The 12,148-nt window shown below is 47.1% G+C and overlaps 1 pseudogene; it reads left to right on the top strand.

Annotated features, from left to right (window-relative positions):
• The first annotated feature begins 3,013 nt into the window (after positions 1–3,013).
• On the top strand, positions 3,014–3,658 carry LOC125450870 (UDP-glucuronic acid decarboxylase 1-like; annotated as a pseudogene).
• Positions 3,659–12,148: the final 8,490 nt, after the last annotated feature.

Below are 12,148 nucleotides of genomic sequence, written 5' to 3'. Positions count from 1 at the left end.
AGCTCCAACACCTACACCCCCCTGTAACAACACTGCTCAAACCCCTACATCCCCCTGTAACAACACAGCTCCAACACCTACACCCCCCTGTAACAACACAGCTCCAACCCCTACATCCCCCTGTAACAACGCAGCTCCAACCCCTACACCCCCCTGTAACAACACAGCTCGAACACCTACACCCCCCTGTAACAACACAGGTCCAACCCCTACATCCCCCTGTAACAACACAGCTCCAACACCTACACCCCCCTGTAACAACACTGCTCAAACCCCTACATGCCCCTGTAACAACACAGCACCAACCCCTACTTCCCCCTGTAACAACACAGCTCCAACACCTACATCTCCCTGTAACAACACAGCACCAACCCCTACATCCCCCTGTAACAACACAGCTCCAACACCTACATCCCCCTGTAACAACACAGCTCCAACACCTACATCCCCCTGTAACAACACAGCTCCAACCCCTACATCCCCCTGTAACAACACAGCTCCAACACCTACATCCCCCTGTAACAACACAGCTCCAACCCCTACACCCCCCTGTAACAACACAACTCCAACACCTACATCCCCCTGTAACAACACAGCTCCAACACCTACATCCCCCTGTAACAACACAGCTCCAACCCCTACATCCCCCTGTAACAACACAGCTCCAACCCCTACATCCCCCTGTAACAACACAGCTCCAACCCCGACATCCCCCTGTAACAACACAGCTCAAACCCCTACATCCCCCTGTAACAACACAGCTCCAACCCGTACATCCCCCTGTAACAACACAGCTCCAACACCTACATCCCCCTGTAACAACACAGCACCAACCCCTACATCCCCCTGTAACAACACAGCTCCAACACCTACATCCCCCTGTAACAACACAGCTCCAACACCTATATCCCCCTGTAACAACACAGCTCCATCCCCTACATCCCCCTGTAACAACACAGCTCAAACCCCTACATCCCCCTGTAACAACACAGCTCCAACCCCTACATCCCGCTGTAACAACACAGCTCAAACCCCTACATCCCCCTGTAACAACACAGCTCCAACCCCTACATCCCCCTGTAACAACACAGCTCAAACCCCTACATCCCCCTGTAACAACACAGCTCCAACCCCTACATCCCCCTGTAACAACACAGCTCCAACACCTACATCCCCCTGTAACAACACAGCTCCATCCCCTACATCCCCCTGTAACAACACAGCTCAAACCCCTACATCCCCCTGTAACAACACAGCTCCAACACCTACACCCCCCTGTAACAACACAGCTCCAACCCCTACATCCCCCTGTAACAACGCAGCTCCAACCCCTACACCCCCCTGTAACAACACAGCTCGAACACCTACACCCCCCTGTAACAACACAGGTCCAACCCCTACATCCCCCTGTAACAACACAGCTCCAATCCCCACATCACTCTTGTCGATGGCAACTTTAACGAGTTTCAAACAATGTGGCGTGGCTGAAACTGGCGCCATAGAGTGGCTAATACTGCTTTTAAATTGTCAAATGCATCCTGGCAGCGTTCTGACCACTGACATTTTGCGTTTTTCTTTCGTAAATTGATCAGCTGTGCCACTGTGTTAATGATGTTTGGTACAAATTCCCTGCAGATTCCGCTCAGCCCCAGAATACATAGGATTTGCTTCTTCAGGGATGTTCACAGAAATGCCACGATGGTCTTTGTCTTCATGTTCCTCAGTGTGTTCGTGTCTCATGTTGTGCACCAAGAACGTCACTTACACCTTTGTGAATTCTGTTTCTGCCAAGTTTCTGACCAGCTTTGCCTTCTGTAATCTCTCAAAGAGCTCTGCCAAATGTACCGTCGTATCTTTAGTTAGATTTCTCAGAGGAAATAAAAAAGGTTTCTACATCTTTTTCATCAAATTTAGGTAATGTTTTGACATATTTGTATATATCCCGACCAGGTCTTTGGCTACAATGTGTTTGCTCATCATCACTCTTCTCCTCACTAAGCCTACCTTGTACCTTCATTTCCATCATATTAAGTCAACTTTCCTGCCTAATTTGCAACTTCAGAAGTTCAAACTCTCTCTTTTTTTCCCATTCTTCTCTCTCTGCTTGTAACTGTAATTCAAACAGATCGCTTTCCTCTTCACACTGCTTCAAAATGCAGATGAATTCTAACTGTTCCTAAGATTCTGGTGGCCATTCCAGCAAATTTAAATTTTGTGCTTTTGCTGTAATTACGTCTTCTTTTCTCACAGACAAAGGCATATCCAACTCTGGCTTTTCTGCCAATTTCCTTGTGCACCTTTTGTAAAGCTCCCCAAGTCACTTCTTCCAACCCCAGGAAACTTTTCGTCACTGAAAGAACCATTACCTCACTTTGATATAACCTACAATAAGGAACCAAAATAAAATCAATTTTCCACTTCTAACCTAAGTTATACTTAAAGACCTAGAACGTTAATCCCCAAGCCTGTTTAAACCTGTCCAAAAGACATACCCAACCTTTCCAAATCTGTCCAAATTTTGTGGACCTGACCTGGCCAAATCCCTGATGAATCCCCCAATCTGTTATGAGGGAGTGGTTAAATGAAATAAACTCCTAACATTCATTCTATAATCACAAGTAACAATTTATTTATCTAACTCTAACAGTGAACAAATTTCTTGAACTATTAACAAACCAAACAATTCCCCTCTAACTACCAACTATTCCCGAATAAAGTAAGATCCTAATGATATGCGGTTCCAACAAATACAAGTCCCACTTACATAAACTAAAATAATTATTAAAAGTTAGAACTTAATCTCTCAGAATTATAGCCAGGATACATCTCGCCTGATCTTCAGTCAGGAATGTCTTTCTCTGTCAAATTCTTCTGTCAGGAATTTTAGCTAAGGGTGCCGTTGTACTTTTCATTAGATGATGGTTACTCAGAGAGCCTAGACAATTCTATAAGAGCCAATGTTCTTCTCTTTCGAGCTGATGCTTAACTCAGCAGTCTGCCTGGAAAGCAGAGGATGGTAAAGAAGCGCCTGGTGCCTCTTTTCAATAACCTTAACGGAAGAATGATGAAGCTTTTGATTACACTTGTGTAACTTGCATACGTGGCCTCTGTTTGGGGAAATTTTGTCAGCATGAGGTCATTACAAGAAGAAGGAGAGCAAAATAAAAGGAAAATAGAGGAGGCTTTAGTATTCCTGAAAGAGAAAATTAAAGAAATAGAAACAAACATATCTCAAAAGTATCCTCTAGTAAAATTCTTGTCTGAAAAGGATCACAAGAGAATTCTGATAACTGGAGGAGCTAGATTTGTAGGTTCTCATCTTGCTGATAGACTCGTGATGGATGGTCATGAAGTAGAAATTGTTGACAACTTTTTCACAGGCCAGAAAAGGCACGTGGAACATTGGATTGGACATGAAAACTTTGAATTAATCAGTCATGACGTTGTAGAACCATTATGTATTGAACTGGATCAGATTTATCACCTGGCTTCACCAGCATCTTCTCCAAATTATATGAATAATCCAACCAAGACACTGAAGGCAAATACTATTGGGACATTAAACGTGTTAGGGTTAGCAAAACCTGTTGGTGCACGCCTCTTGTTATCTTCAACCTCTGAGGTTTATGGAGACCCAGAAGTTCACCTGAGAATCTGAAACTTGGATAAAGGCACAAGATAACTTCTCAGTGCAAGTTAGCAACAAAATGGCTTCTAGCCTGGGAACTGTAAATTCTGCTAGAGCTGCTCTTTTAGCCTGGGAACTTTGACTTTATCAGCTCCACACATCTCCCCTGAATACTTCGTCGGTATGCACCAGCCTGGCCTACGCATGAGGCGTTAGTCATGTCAGTCATATTTAAGTCAAAGGGGTTCCATCCAGGGGCGGCTACAAATAACATCTGTACTGACAGGGCAAGTGGGTAGCACACAGTGCGTTTCCAAAGAAAAGGATATGAGTCTTAAAAAACAAACCGTCCTTTAGGCTCAAAGCTGTAAAGGTGGTTACGACGATGGAACGTCCAAGATCAGTCTTTAATCCTTCCACGGGGCCCATCGTTACAATCACCCAGGCAAATCTCGCGGCTCTGCCACTGGACTTCAGCAGCTGTTGGTGTTTGCAGGAGTATCTACTCCAATCAAATGTTCCACGTGCCTTTTCTGGCCTGTGAAAAAGTTGCCAACAACTGTTACTCAATGACCATCCATCATGAGTTTCTCAGCAAGATGAGGACCTACAAATCCAGCTCCTCCAGTTATCAGAGTTGTGTTGCAATCCTTTTCAGACAGGAGATTCCTTCTGGTTGTCCTGGGGCAAGGAGTGGGGTGTCTAAAACAAAAGAAGAATTACTATTCAAAGCATGCAGTTTTGTTGTATCTTAGGAGTCTGGTTTGTTACCAACTGATTCCGGTTCCTTTCCCAGTTCCTCATCGTCCCCATCTCATTCATCTCCCCTCTCAGAAGGGGCTCGACCTTGCAATGATGGAGGTGAACACAGGCGGAGCACCCCACGACCTTAGCAGCAGGAGGGGTGGTGAGGAGAACCTGGAAGGGCCCTTCCCATCGAGGTTGGAGGCCGCGGCGCATCCAATTCTTGATGAGAATGAAGGAGCCTGGTTCAATAGCCGGAACAGTGTCAAGGGAGGGGAGCTTCTCATAAGCAGCACGGACCTGGGAGTGAAGCCCTCGCAAAATTTTAGTCAAAGTAAGAATGTAGGAGGACATGTCTTCAGTCATGTGGTGGAAATGAACAGGAGAAGGGGCATCATTCCAGGGCGTGCGGAAACCTCGGCCGTAAATGATTTCGGCTGGAGATAAGCGAGTTTTGCCTGCGAGTGTGCAGCGCAGGTGGAATAAGACCAGAGGCAACAACCGAACCCAGGAGAGATTGGTCACAGAAGTCTATTTGGCAAGTTTAGTTTTCAAAGTCTGGTTACAATGCTGTACGAGTCCTGCAGCCTGACGGCGAAAAGCACAATGAAGTTGGTGGCAGATCCCAAAATGAGAGCATATTTCATCATTGATATTTATCCCCAATAAAGTGGGGGCCATTGTCAGGAGACTGGTAAAAAGGGAATACCAAAACGAGGAATAATTTCTTTGAGCAAAATATTTACAATTGTCTTGGCAGTAACATTAGAAGTAGGATAAGCCTCAACCCATTTAGAAAAAACATCAACAATAACCAGAACATACTTATAATGCTGACATCTTTGCAACGCAATAAAGTTAAGCTGAAGGGTCTGAAAGGGCCCTTCAGGAAGGAGTATCTGCCCCATTGGGCAAAGCACACCCTTGCCTGGGTTATGTTCTGGGCAGGTGAGGCATCGAGCACTGACACTCTGGGCCATCTGCTGGAGGCGAGGATGGTGGTCAAGAGGAGGTCAGAAGCTGAGCGAGCACCACAGTGAGCAGCATTATGCAAACAGTCAATGACCCATGAGGCAAGAGCATTAGACATACAAATTTGACCAGCCGGCATGGTCCAGAGTTCAGTAACAGGATTACAATAACGGCCAGCGTTAGACCACAGCAGCTTCTCAGATTCAGAGGCATCCCCCTGTAAGATAACTACATGGTTGGCATTAGCTTGTCAGAGGTCAACCCACTCTTATCAGAGCTTTGAGTCTGGCTCATCATTTTAGACACAGTCATAACATGGCCTCGAGTGGCATCTTTTGCGGCCTCATCGGCAGCACGGTTACCAATGTCAACAGGGGATTGGCCAGTGGCATGGGCGGTGTATTTGACAACAGAAACCTGTCTAGGGAGCAGGAGCGTGGTCAAAAGGTCCAAAGCGAGCTGGCGATGAGAAATGGGGGTACCGAAAATCCTCTACTCTTCCAGACCTGAACAAAATTATGGACAACTCCGAAGGCATAGCGGGAATCGGTGTAAATGTTTACGCAAAGGCCCATCCCGAGCACGCAGGCACGGATCAGGGCAAAAGGTTCAGCCTCTTGGGCAGAAAAGGGAGTCTCAAAAGAAGCTGATTCCAGGACAGAGCCCTGGTCATCCAGTATTGCATAGCTTGAGAGGTGATTACCTGTATGGTCAAGACAGGAACTGCCATCAGTGAACATAGTGATATCAGGGTCCGGGATAGGGGAATTGAAAGCGCTCCACACTGCCCTCCAACCCCACCACACCCAGCACCTTCCCCTGCAACCGCAGGAAATGCTACACTTGCCCCCACACCTCCTCCCTCACCCCCATCCCAGGCCCCAAGATGACTTTCCATATTAAGCAGATGTTCACCTGCACATCTGCCAATGTGGTATACTGTATCCATTGTACCTGGTGTGGTTCCTCTACATTGGGGAAACCAAGCGGAGGCTTGGGGACTGCTTTGCAGAACACCTCCGCTCGGTTTGCAATAAACAACTCCACCTCCCGATCACGAACCATTTCCACTCCCCCTCCCTTTCTTTAGGCGACATGTCCATCATGGGCCTCCTGCAGTGCCACAATGATGCCACCCGTAGGTTGCAGGAACAGCAACTCATATTCCGCTTGGGAACCCTGCAGCCCAATGGTATCAATGTGGACTGCACCAGCTTCAAAATCTCCCCTTCCCCCACTGCATCCCAAAACCAGCCCAGTTCGTTCCCTCTTCCCTAGCATGTTCTTCCTCTCACCTATGCCCTCCTTCCAACTCAATCCACACCCCCATTTCCTTCCTACTACCTCATCCCGCTCCCTTGACCTGTCCATCCTCCCCAGACTGACCTATCCCCTCCCTACCTCCCCACCTACACTCACCTCTACTGGCTCCATCCCCGCCTGTTTAACGTGTCTGTCTCCTCTCCACCTATCTTCTCCTCTATCCGTCTTCGATCCGCCTCCCCCACTTTCCCTATTTGTTCCAGAACCCTTTCCCCATCCCCCTTTTCTGATGAAGGGTCTAGGCCTGAAACGTCAGCTTTTGTGCTCCTGAGATGCTGCTTGGCCTGCTGTGTTCATCCAGCTTCACACTTTGTTATCTCGGATTCTCCAGCATCTGCAGTTCCCATTATCTCTGCTTATTGTTCATAAGTCCCTAAGTCTAAAATCTTACCCCTAAGAACTTTATCCAAGAATTCCCTCCCAACGACAAAAGGCTCACTGGCCTGTAATCTCCTGGATTATCCCCAGCAGTCCTTCTTAAACAAAAAAACAATGTTGGATGATCTCCAGTGCTCTGGGACCTCTCCTGTAACTAGAGTGTATGTAACGATTTCATACATGGCTGCAGGAAATTCCTCAACTGGCTCCCTCAGCATTCTGAGGTAGATCTCTTCAGGCCCTGGCGACTTGTCTGCATTAATGTTTTCCAATGCACCCATCATCCCGCCCTTCTATATATTGACGTGCCCTAGAATAGCAACATACCCGTCCCGAGACTGGCCATTTGCCATGTCTTCCTTCTTTGTAAACACCAATGCAAGGTATTCATTAAGGACCTCGCCCACATCCTCTGGCTCCATGCAAAAATTCCCTCCTGTGTGCTTGAGTGGACCTATCCTTTCCCCAGCTACCATTCTTGTTCATTATACATGTATAAATTAACTTGAGACTCTCCATTGTCCTGTTTGCCAAAGACATTTCATACCCCTTTTAGCCCTCCTAATTCATTGTTTGAGTTCTTTTTTGCTTTCTGCGTACACTTTGAGGGCTTTTTCCGTCTTCAGTTTCCAAATCCTGATGTATGCCTCCTTTCTTGTTGTTAACTAAGCTCTTGATTTCTTTTGTCTTCTAAGGTACATGAAACTTGCCAAACCTATCTTTCACTTTCACATGCTGGTCCTTAACCCTAATCAATTTCCCTTTTAAAAGGCTCCAAAATGCCAGCTGCAAATTTACCCTCATACAACAATCTCCAATCTACATTCCCTAATTTCGTAGACATCGCCCAATTTAATGCTTTGACCTCAGGACTCGGGTGGCTCAGTGGTTAGCCTCGCTGCCTCACAGCACCAGGGTCCTGGGTTTGATTCCACCCTCAGGTGACTGTCTGCGTGGAGTTTGTATGTTTTCCCTGTGTCTGTGTGGGTTTCCAACCACAATCCAGGGATGTGTCATCATCATCATCAGGCAGATTCTTCGCTTGCGAAGATCAGTTGGGAAGAGATTCATCAGCGATTTCGTTGGCACAACCGTTGGTGGCTGTAGAGTCCTATTCTGGACCTGCAGATCCTGGGGCAGTGTGGGCATGGGATGTGAAGCTTCAGTGGATTAGTCATAGATTATGCAGGGTTATAACAGAGGGTAGGGATGGCGGTCCAGCTGGAATACTCTTCAGATGGTTGGAGTGGACTGAATGGCCTGCTTCCACACTGTCAAGATTCTATGATCACTCTTGTCCTTATCCATAACTTAAATCTTACAGAATTATGATTGCTGTTTCTGAAATGCCCACCCACTGAATCTTGGATCACCTGGCCAGGCTCATTCCCCAATACCAGATCTAGTTTGGCCCATTCCTGAGTTGTAAATTTGCATATTGCTTCAACAAACCATCCTAACAAACTCAGCCCCATCCAAGCCCTAAGCGAGCCTAGTTAGTTAGTATAGGGATAGTTATAATCACCCAACACATCGAGCCTGTTGCTGTTAATATTTCTACCATCTGCCCGCAGGCCTGTTCCTCTATCACCTTCTGGGATGTTGGGAGGCCTGGAGTATAATCCAATGAGAGTGACTGGACCCTTTCTATTTCCTGAGTTTAACCCATACTGCCCTATTGGCTGAGCGCTCCAGGTGTCATCCCTCAGTGCAGCTGTGGTATTCACCCTTATCAATCACACAGCTCCCCCACCCTTTTTACATCCCTCTTTTCAATTTAAATCCTAAAATGTTAAATTGCCAGTCTGAGTGAGTGGGCCTGCTTGTATTCGCAGGTCAATTTGCATGTAGGGGGGGAATTGTCTCTGTGTGTGGTAGGGGGAGTCTATGTATCTGTGTCAGGGGTCACATCTATGTGCGTGGGGGGATGTGTCTGTGTGTGGGGGGCCTAATTGTCAGAGAGAGTGTTTGTGTGTGAGTGTATGTATGACCGTGTGTGTGTGTGTGTGTGTGTGTGTGTGTGTGTGACAGAGAGAACCTACCAGTGCATCTCTCTGTGGAAGTCTGTTGTGGCCCTGGTATCAAGGAATGTTTAAGGCCCAAACAGTACATCAATGCAGTGTTTCCCTCCCTCCCAACTCCTCTGACCAAAAAAAAATAAGGGTGGAAAAAGGCATGCCATTGAAAATTTGTTGGTAGCACAGTAAGATGTAAGGTTTTGGCTCAGCAAAAAGTGCAGGTAAATTCAAATAAAGTTCTTTTAAACTTTCCTATTTAATCTTAGAGCATTTGAGACGGTAGTTAAGTCAGTGACATGCTCCTCCTGCAGAATGTGGGAGATCAGGGAGACTTCCATCGTCAGTGATGACTACCCCTGTGGGAAGAGGGCCCAGCTACACCTCCTGGGAGACCATGTAAGGGAGCGGGAGCGGGAGCAGGAGCGGGATGTGCTCAGCATCATCTGAGATGCTGACCCCATCACAGATAACAGTTTTAGTGAGGTGGTCACACCTCAGGTACAGGCAAAGAGGAGCTGGATGACCATAAGGAAAGGCTAAGACAGGAGGCAGAGTGGCAGGAATCCCATGCGCCATTCCCTCAAAGACAAGTAGACGGTTTTGGATGTCGTTGGGGGTGGTTGGGGGGGTGCGATGGCAGATTGAGGAAAGCACCAGTAGCCGGGGTAGTGGCACTAGGACTGGCTCTGGGGTACGGAGGGAAAGGGTAAAGGTAAACAGGACCTTAGTGATCAGAGACTGGATAAATAGGGGGACAGACAGGAGATTTGGTGCCTGCAGATGGGAATCCAGGATACCGTGTTGCTTCCTGGGTGCCAGGGTCAAGGATGTCTCGGAGCCGCTGCCTAACATTCTCAAGGAGGGGGGTGATCGGCTGCAAGTCATCGTGCACATTGGCACAAATGAGATAAGAAGAAAAAGGGATAAGGTCCTGAGGAGTGATTCTATAGAGCTGGGGGGAAAAAAAGAAGTTAAAAACCAGGACCTTGCAGGTGGTAATCACCAGATTACTTGCAGTGTCATGTGCTGGTGAGGGTAAGGAGGACATAGCAGATGAAACCTTGACTAAAGAATGGATACAGGAGGTAGGGATTCAGATTCCTGGATCATTAGGGTCTTTTCTGGGACAGAGGTGACCTGTTCCAGAGGAACAGGTAGCATCTGAACCGGAGGGGACCAAAATCCTGGCGGTCAGATTTGCTAGAGCTACAACGGAGGGTTTAAGAGATAGATTCTGCAGCATCTGCAGTTCCTACTAAGATAACAAGGTGTAGAGCTGGATGAACACGGCAGGCCAAGCAGCAGAGAAGCAGGAAAAGTAGATTGACAGAGGATGGAGCGTTTGAGATCCCCAACGGTGGGGAAGCAAGTACAAGGCTGGAAGGAGATACAGTAATCAAACCTAGCAAACTGGAGACAGCTCAGGTTGGAATATGACACACAGAGAGGAACACCTGCAACTTTTTCAGTGCAAGAGGGCTGACAGGAAAGGTCGATGAACTCAGGGCATAGATAGGTATGTAGGGCTGGGATGTTACACACATTACAGAAGCATGGATAAAGGTGGGAGAGGACTGGCAGTTTAATGTGCCAGGGTGCAGGTGCTTCAAGGCGTGACAGAGGTAGAGGAAAGAGGGAAGGGGGGGCTGCATTTTGATTAAGGGGAGTATCACAGCTTGAGTCAGACATGAAATAATTGAGGGATCATCCTGTAGGGCTTTTGGGTGGAGCTAAGAAATAATAGGCGAATGGTGACATTACTGGGGTTGCATTATGGAAATTAGAGGAACAAATACATAGGGAGATTGCAGAAACTTGCAGGAGCAATAGGGTTGTCAAAGTGGGGGATTTTCATTTTCCTAACATAGGCTGGGGCTGCCTTAGTGCTAAGGGCTTAGATGAAGTGGAATTTGTTAAATCTGTTCAGCAAAGTTTCCTCAGGCAGTACACAGGGTCCTACTCAGAAAGGGACAAAACCTGACTGGGTCTTGGAAAATGTCAGCACAAGTGACTGACATGACAGTGAGGGAGTACTTATGGGACCAGAGGCCAGAGGCCATAGTTCTATTAATTTTAAAGCAGTTATGGAAAAAGACAAAAAAACTGGTCCACAGGTTCAAGTTCTAAACTGGGGCAAGGTGAATTTTGATGGAATTAGACAGAAGCTTGCAGGGGGTGATTGGAGTAGTTTGTTTGTAGACAAAAGGACATCAGGCAAGTGGGAGACCATTGAAAGTATGATAGCTAGAGTTCAAGGCCGATATATTCCTGTGAGGGTGAAGGGCAAGGCTAGAGTATGGAATACTGGATTACAAGAGATATTGAGGTGTTGGCCAAGGGAAAAAAAGGAGGTATGGTTCAGGAGCAGGCAGCTGGGATCGAGGGAATCCCTGGAGATATACAAGGGATATAGGAGTTTTCTGAAGAAGGAAATCAGGAGGGCGAAAAGGGGGCACAAGATCGCTTTAGCTGAGAAGGTTACAGTGAATTAGGAAAAAGAATAACTAGAGAGAGATTAGGACCTCTCAAGGGCCAGAGTGGGCATGTATGTATGGAACCACAGGAGATGGGCGAGGTCCTCAATGAATATTTCTCCCTCTGTGTTTACTGTGGAGAAAGGCATGAAGACATGGGAACTTAGGGAAGTTAGATGGGATGTTGCCTCCCGGGTGCCAGGGTCTGTGATGTCTCGGATTGAGTCTTCAAGACCCTTAAGGGGGAGGGTGAGCAACCAGTGGTCCTGGTACACATTGGTACCAATGACAGAGGTAGAAAAAGGAGTGAGAATGTGAAAAATGAGTACAGGGAGTTAGGTTGGAAGCTGAAGTACAGGACGAACAGGGTAATTAACTCTGGATTACTACCAGTGCCACGTGATAACGAGGTAAGAAAGAGGGAGAGAGTGCAGCTAAACACGTGGCTACAGGGCTGGTGTAGGAGGGAGGGCTTCCATTATGTGGATAATTGGAGCACATTCTGGGGAAGGTGGGACCTGTACAGTAAGGACGGGTTGCACCTGAACCATAAGGGCACAAATATCCTGGGAGGGAGGTTTGCTGGACCTGTGCGGGATGGTTTAAACTCA

The sequence above is a fragment of the Stegostoma tigrinum genome, chromosome 3 (genome assembly GCF_030684315.1).
Source record: "Stegostoma tigrinum isolate sSteTig4 chromosome 3, sSteTig4.hap1, whole genome shotgun sequence".
NCBI classification, from domain to species: Eukaryota; Metazoa; Chordata; class Chondrichthyes; order Orectolobiformes; family Stegostomatidae; genus Stegostoma; species Stegostoma tigrinum.
This window is presented reverse-complemented; position numbering and strand designations above follow the sequence as displayed.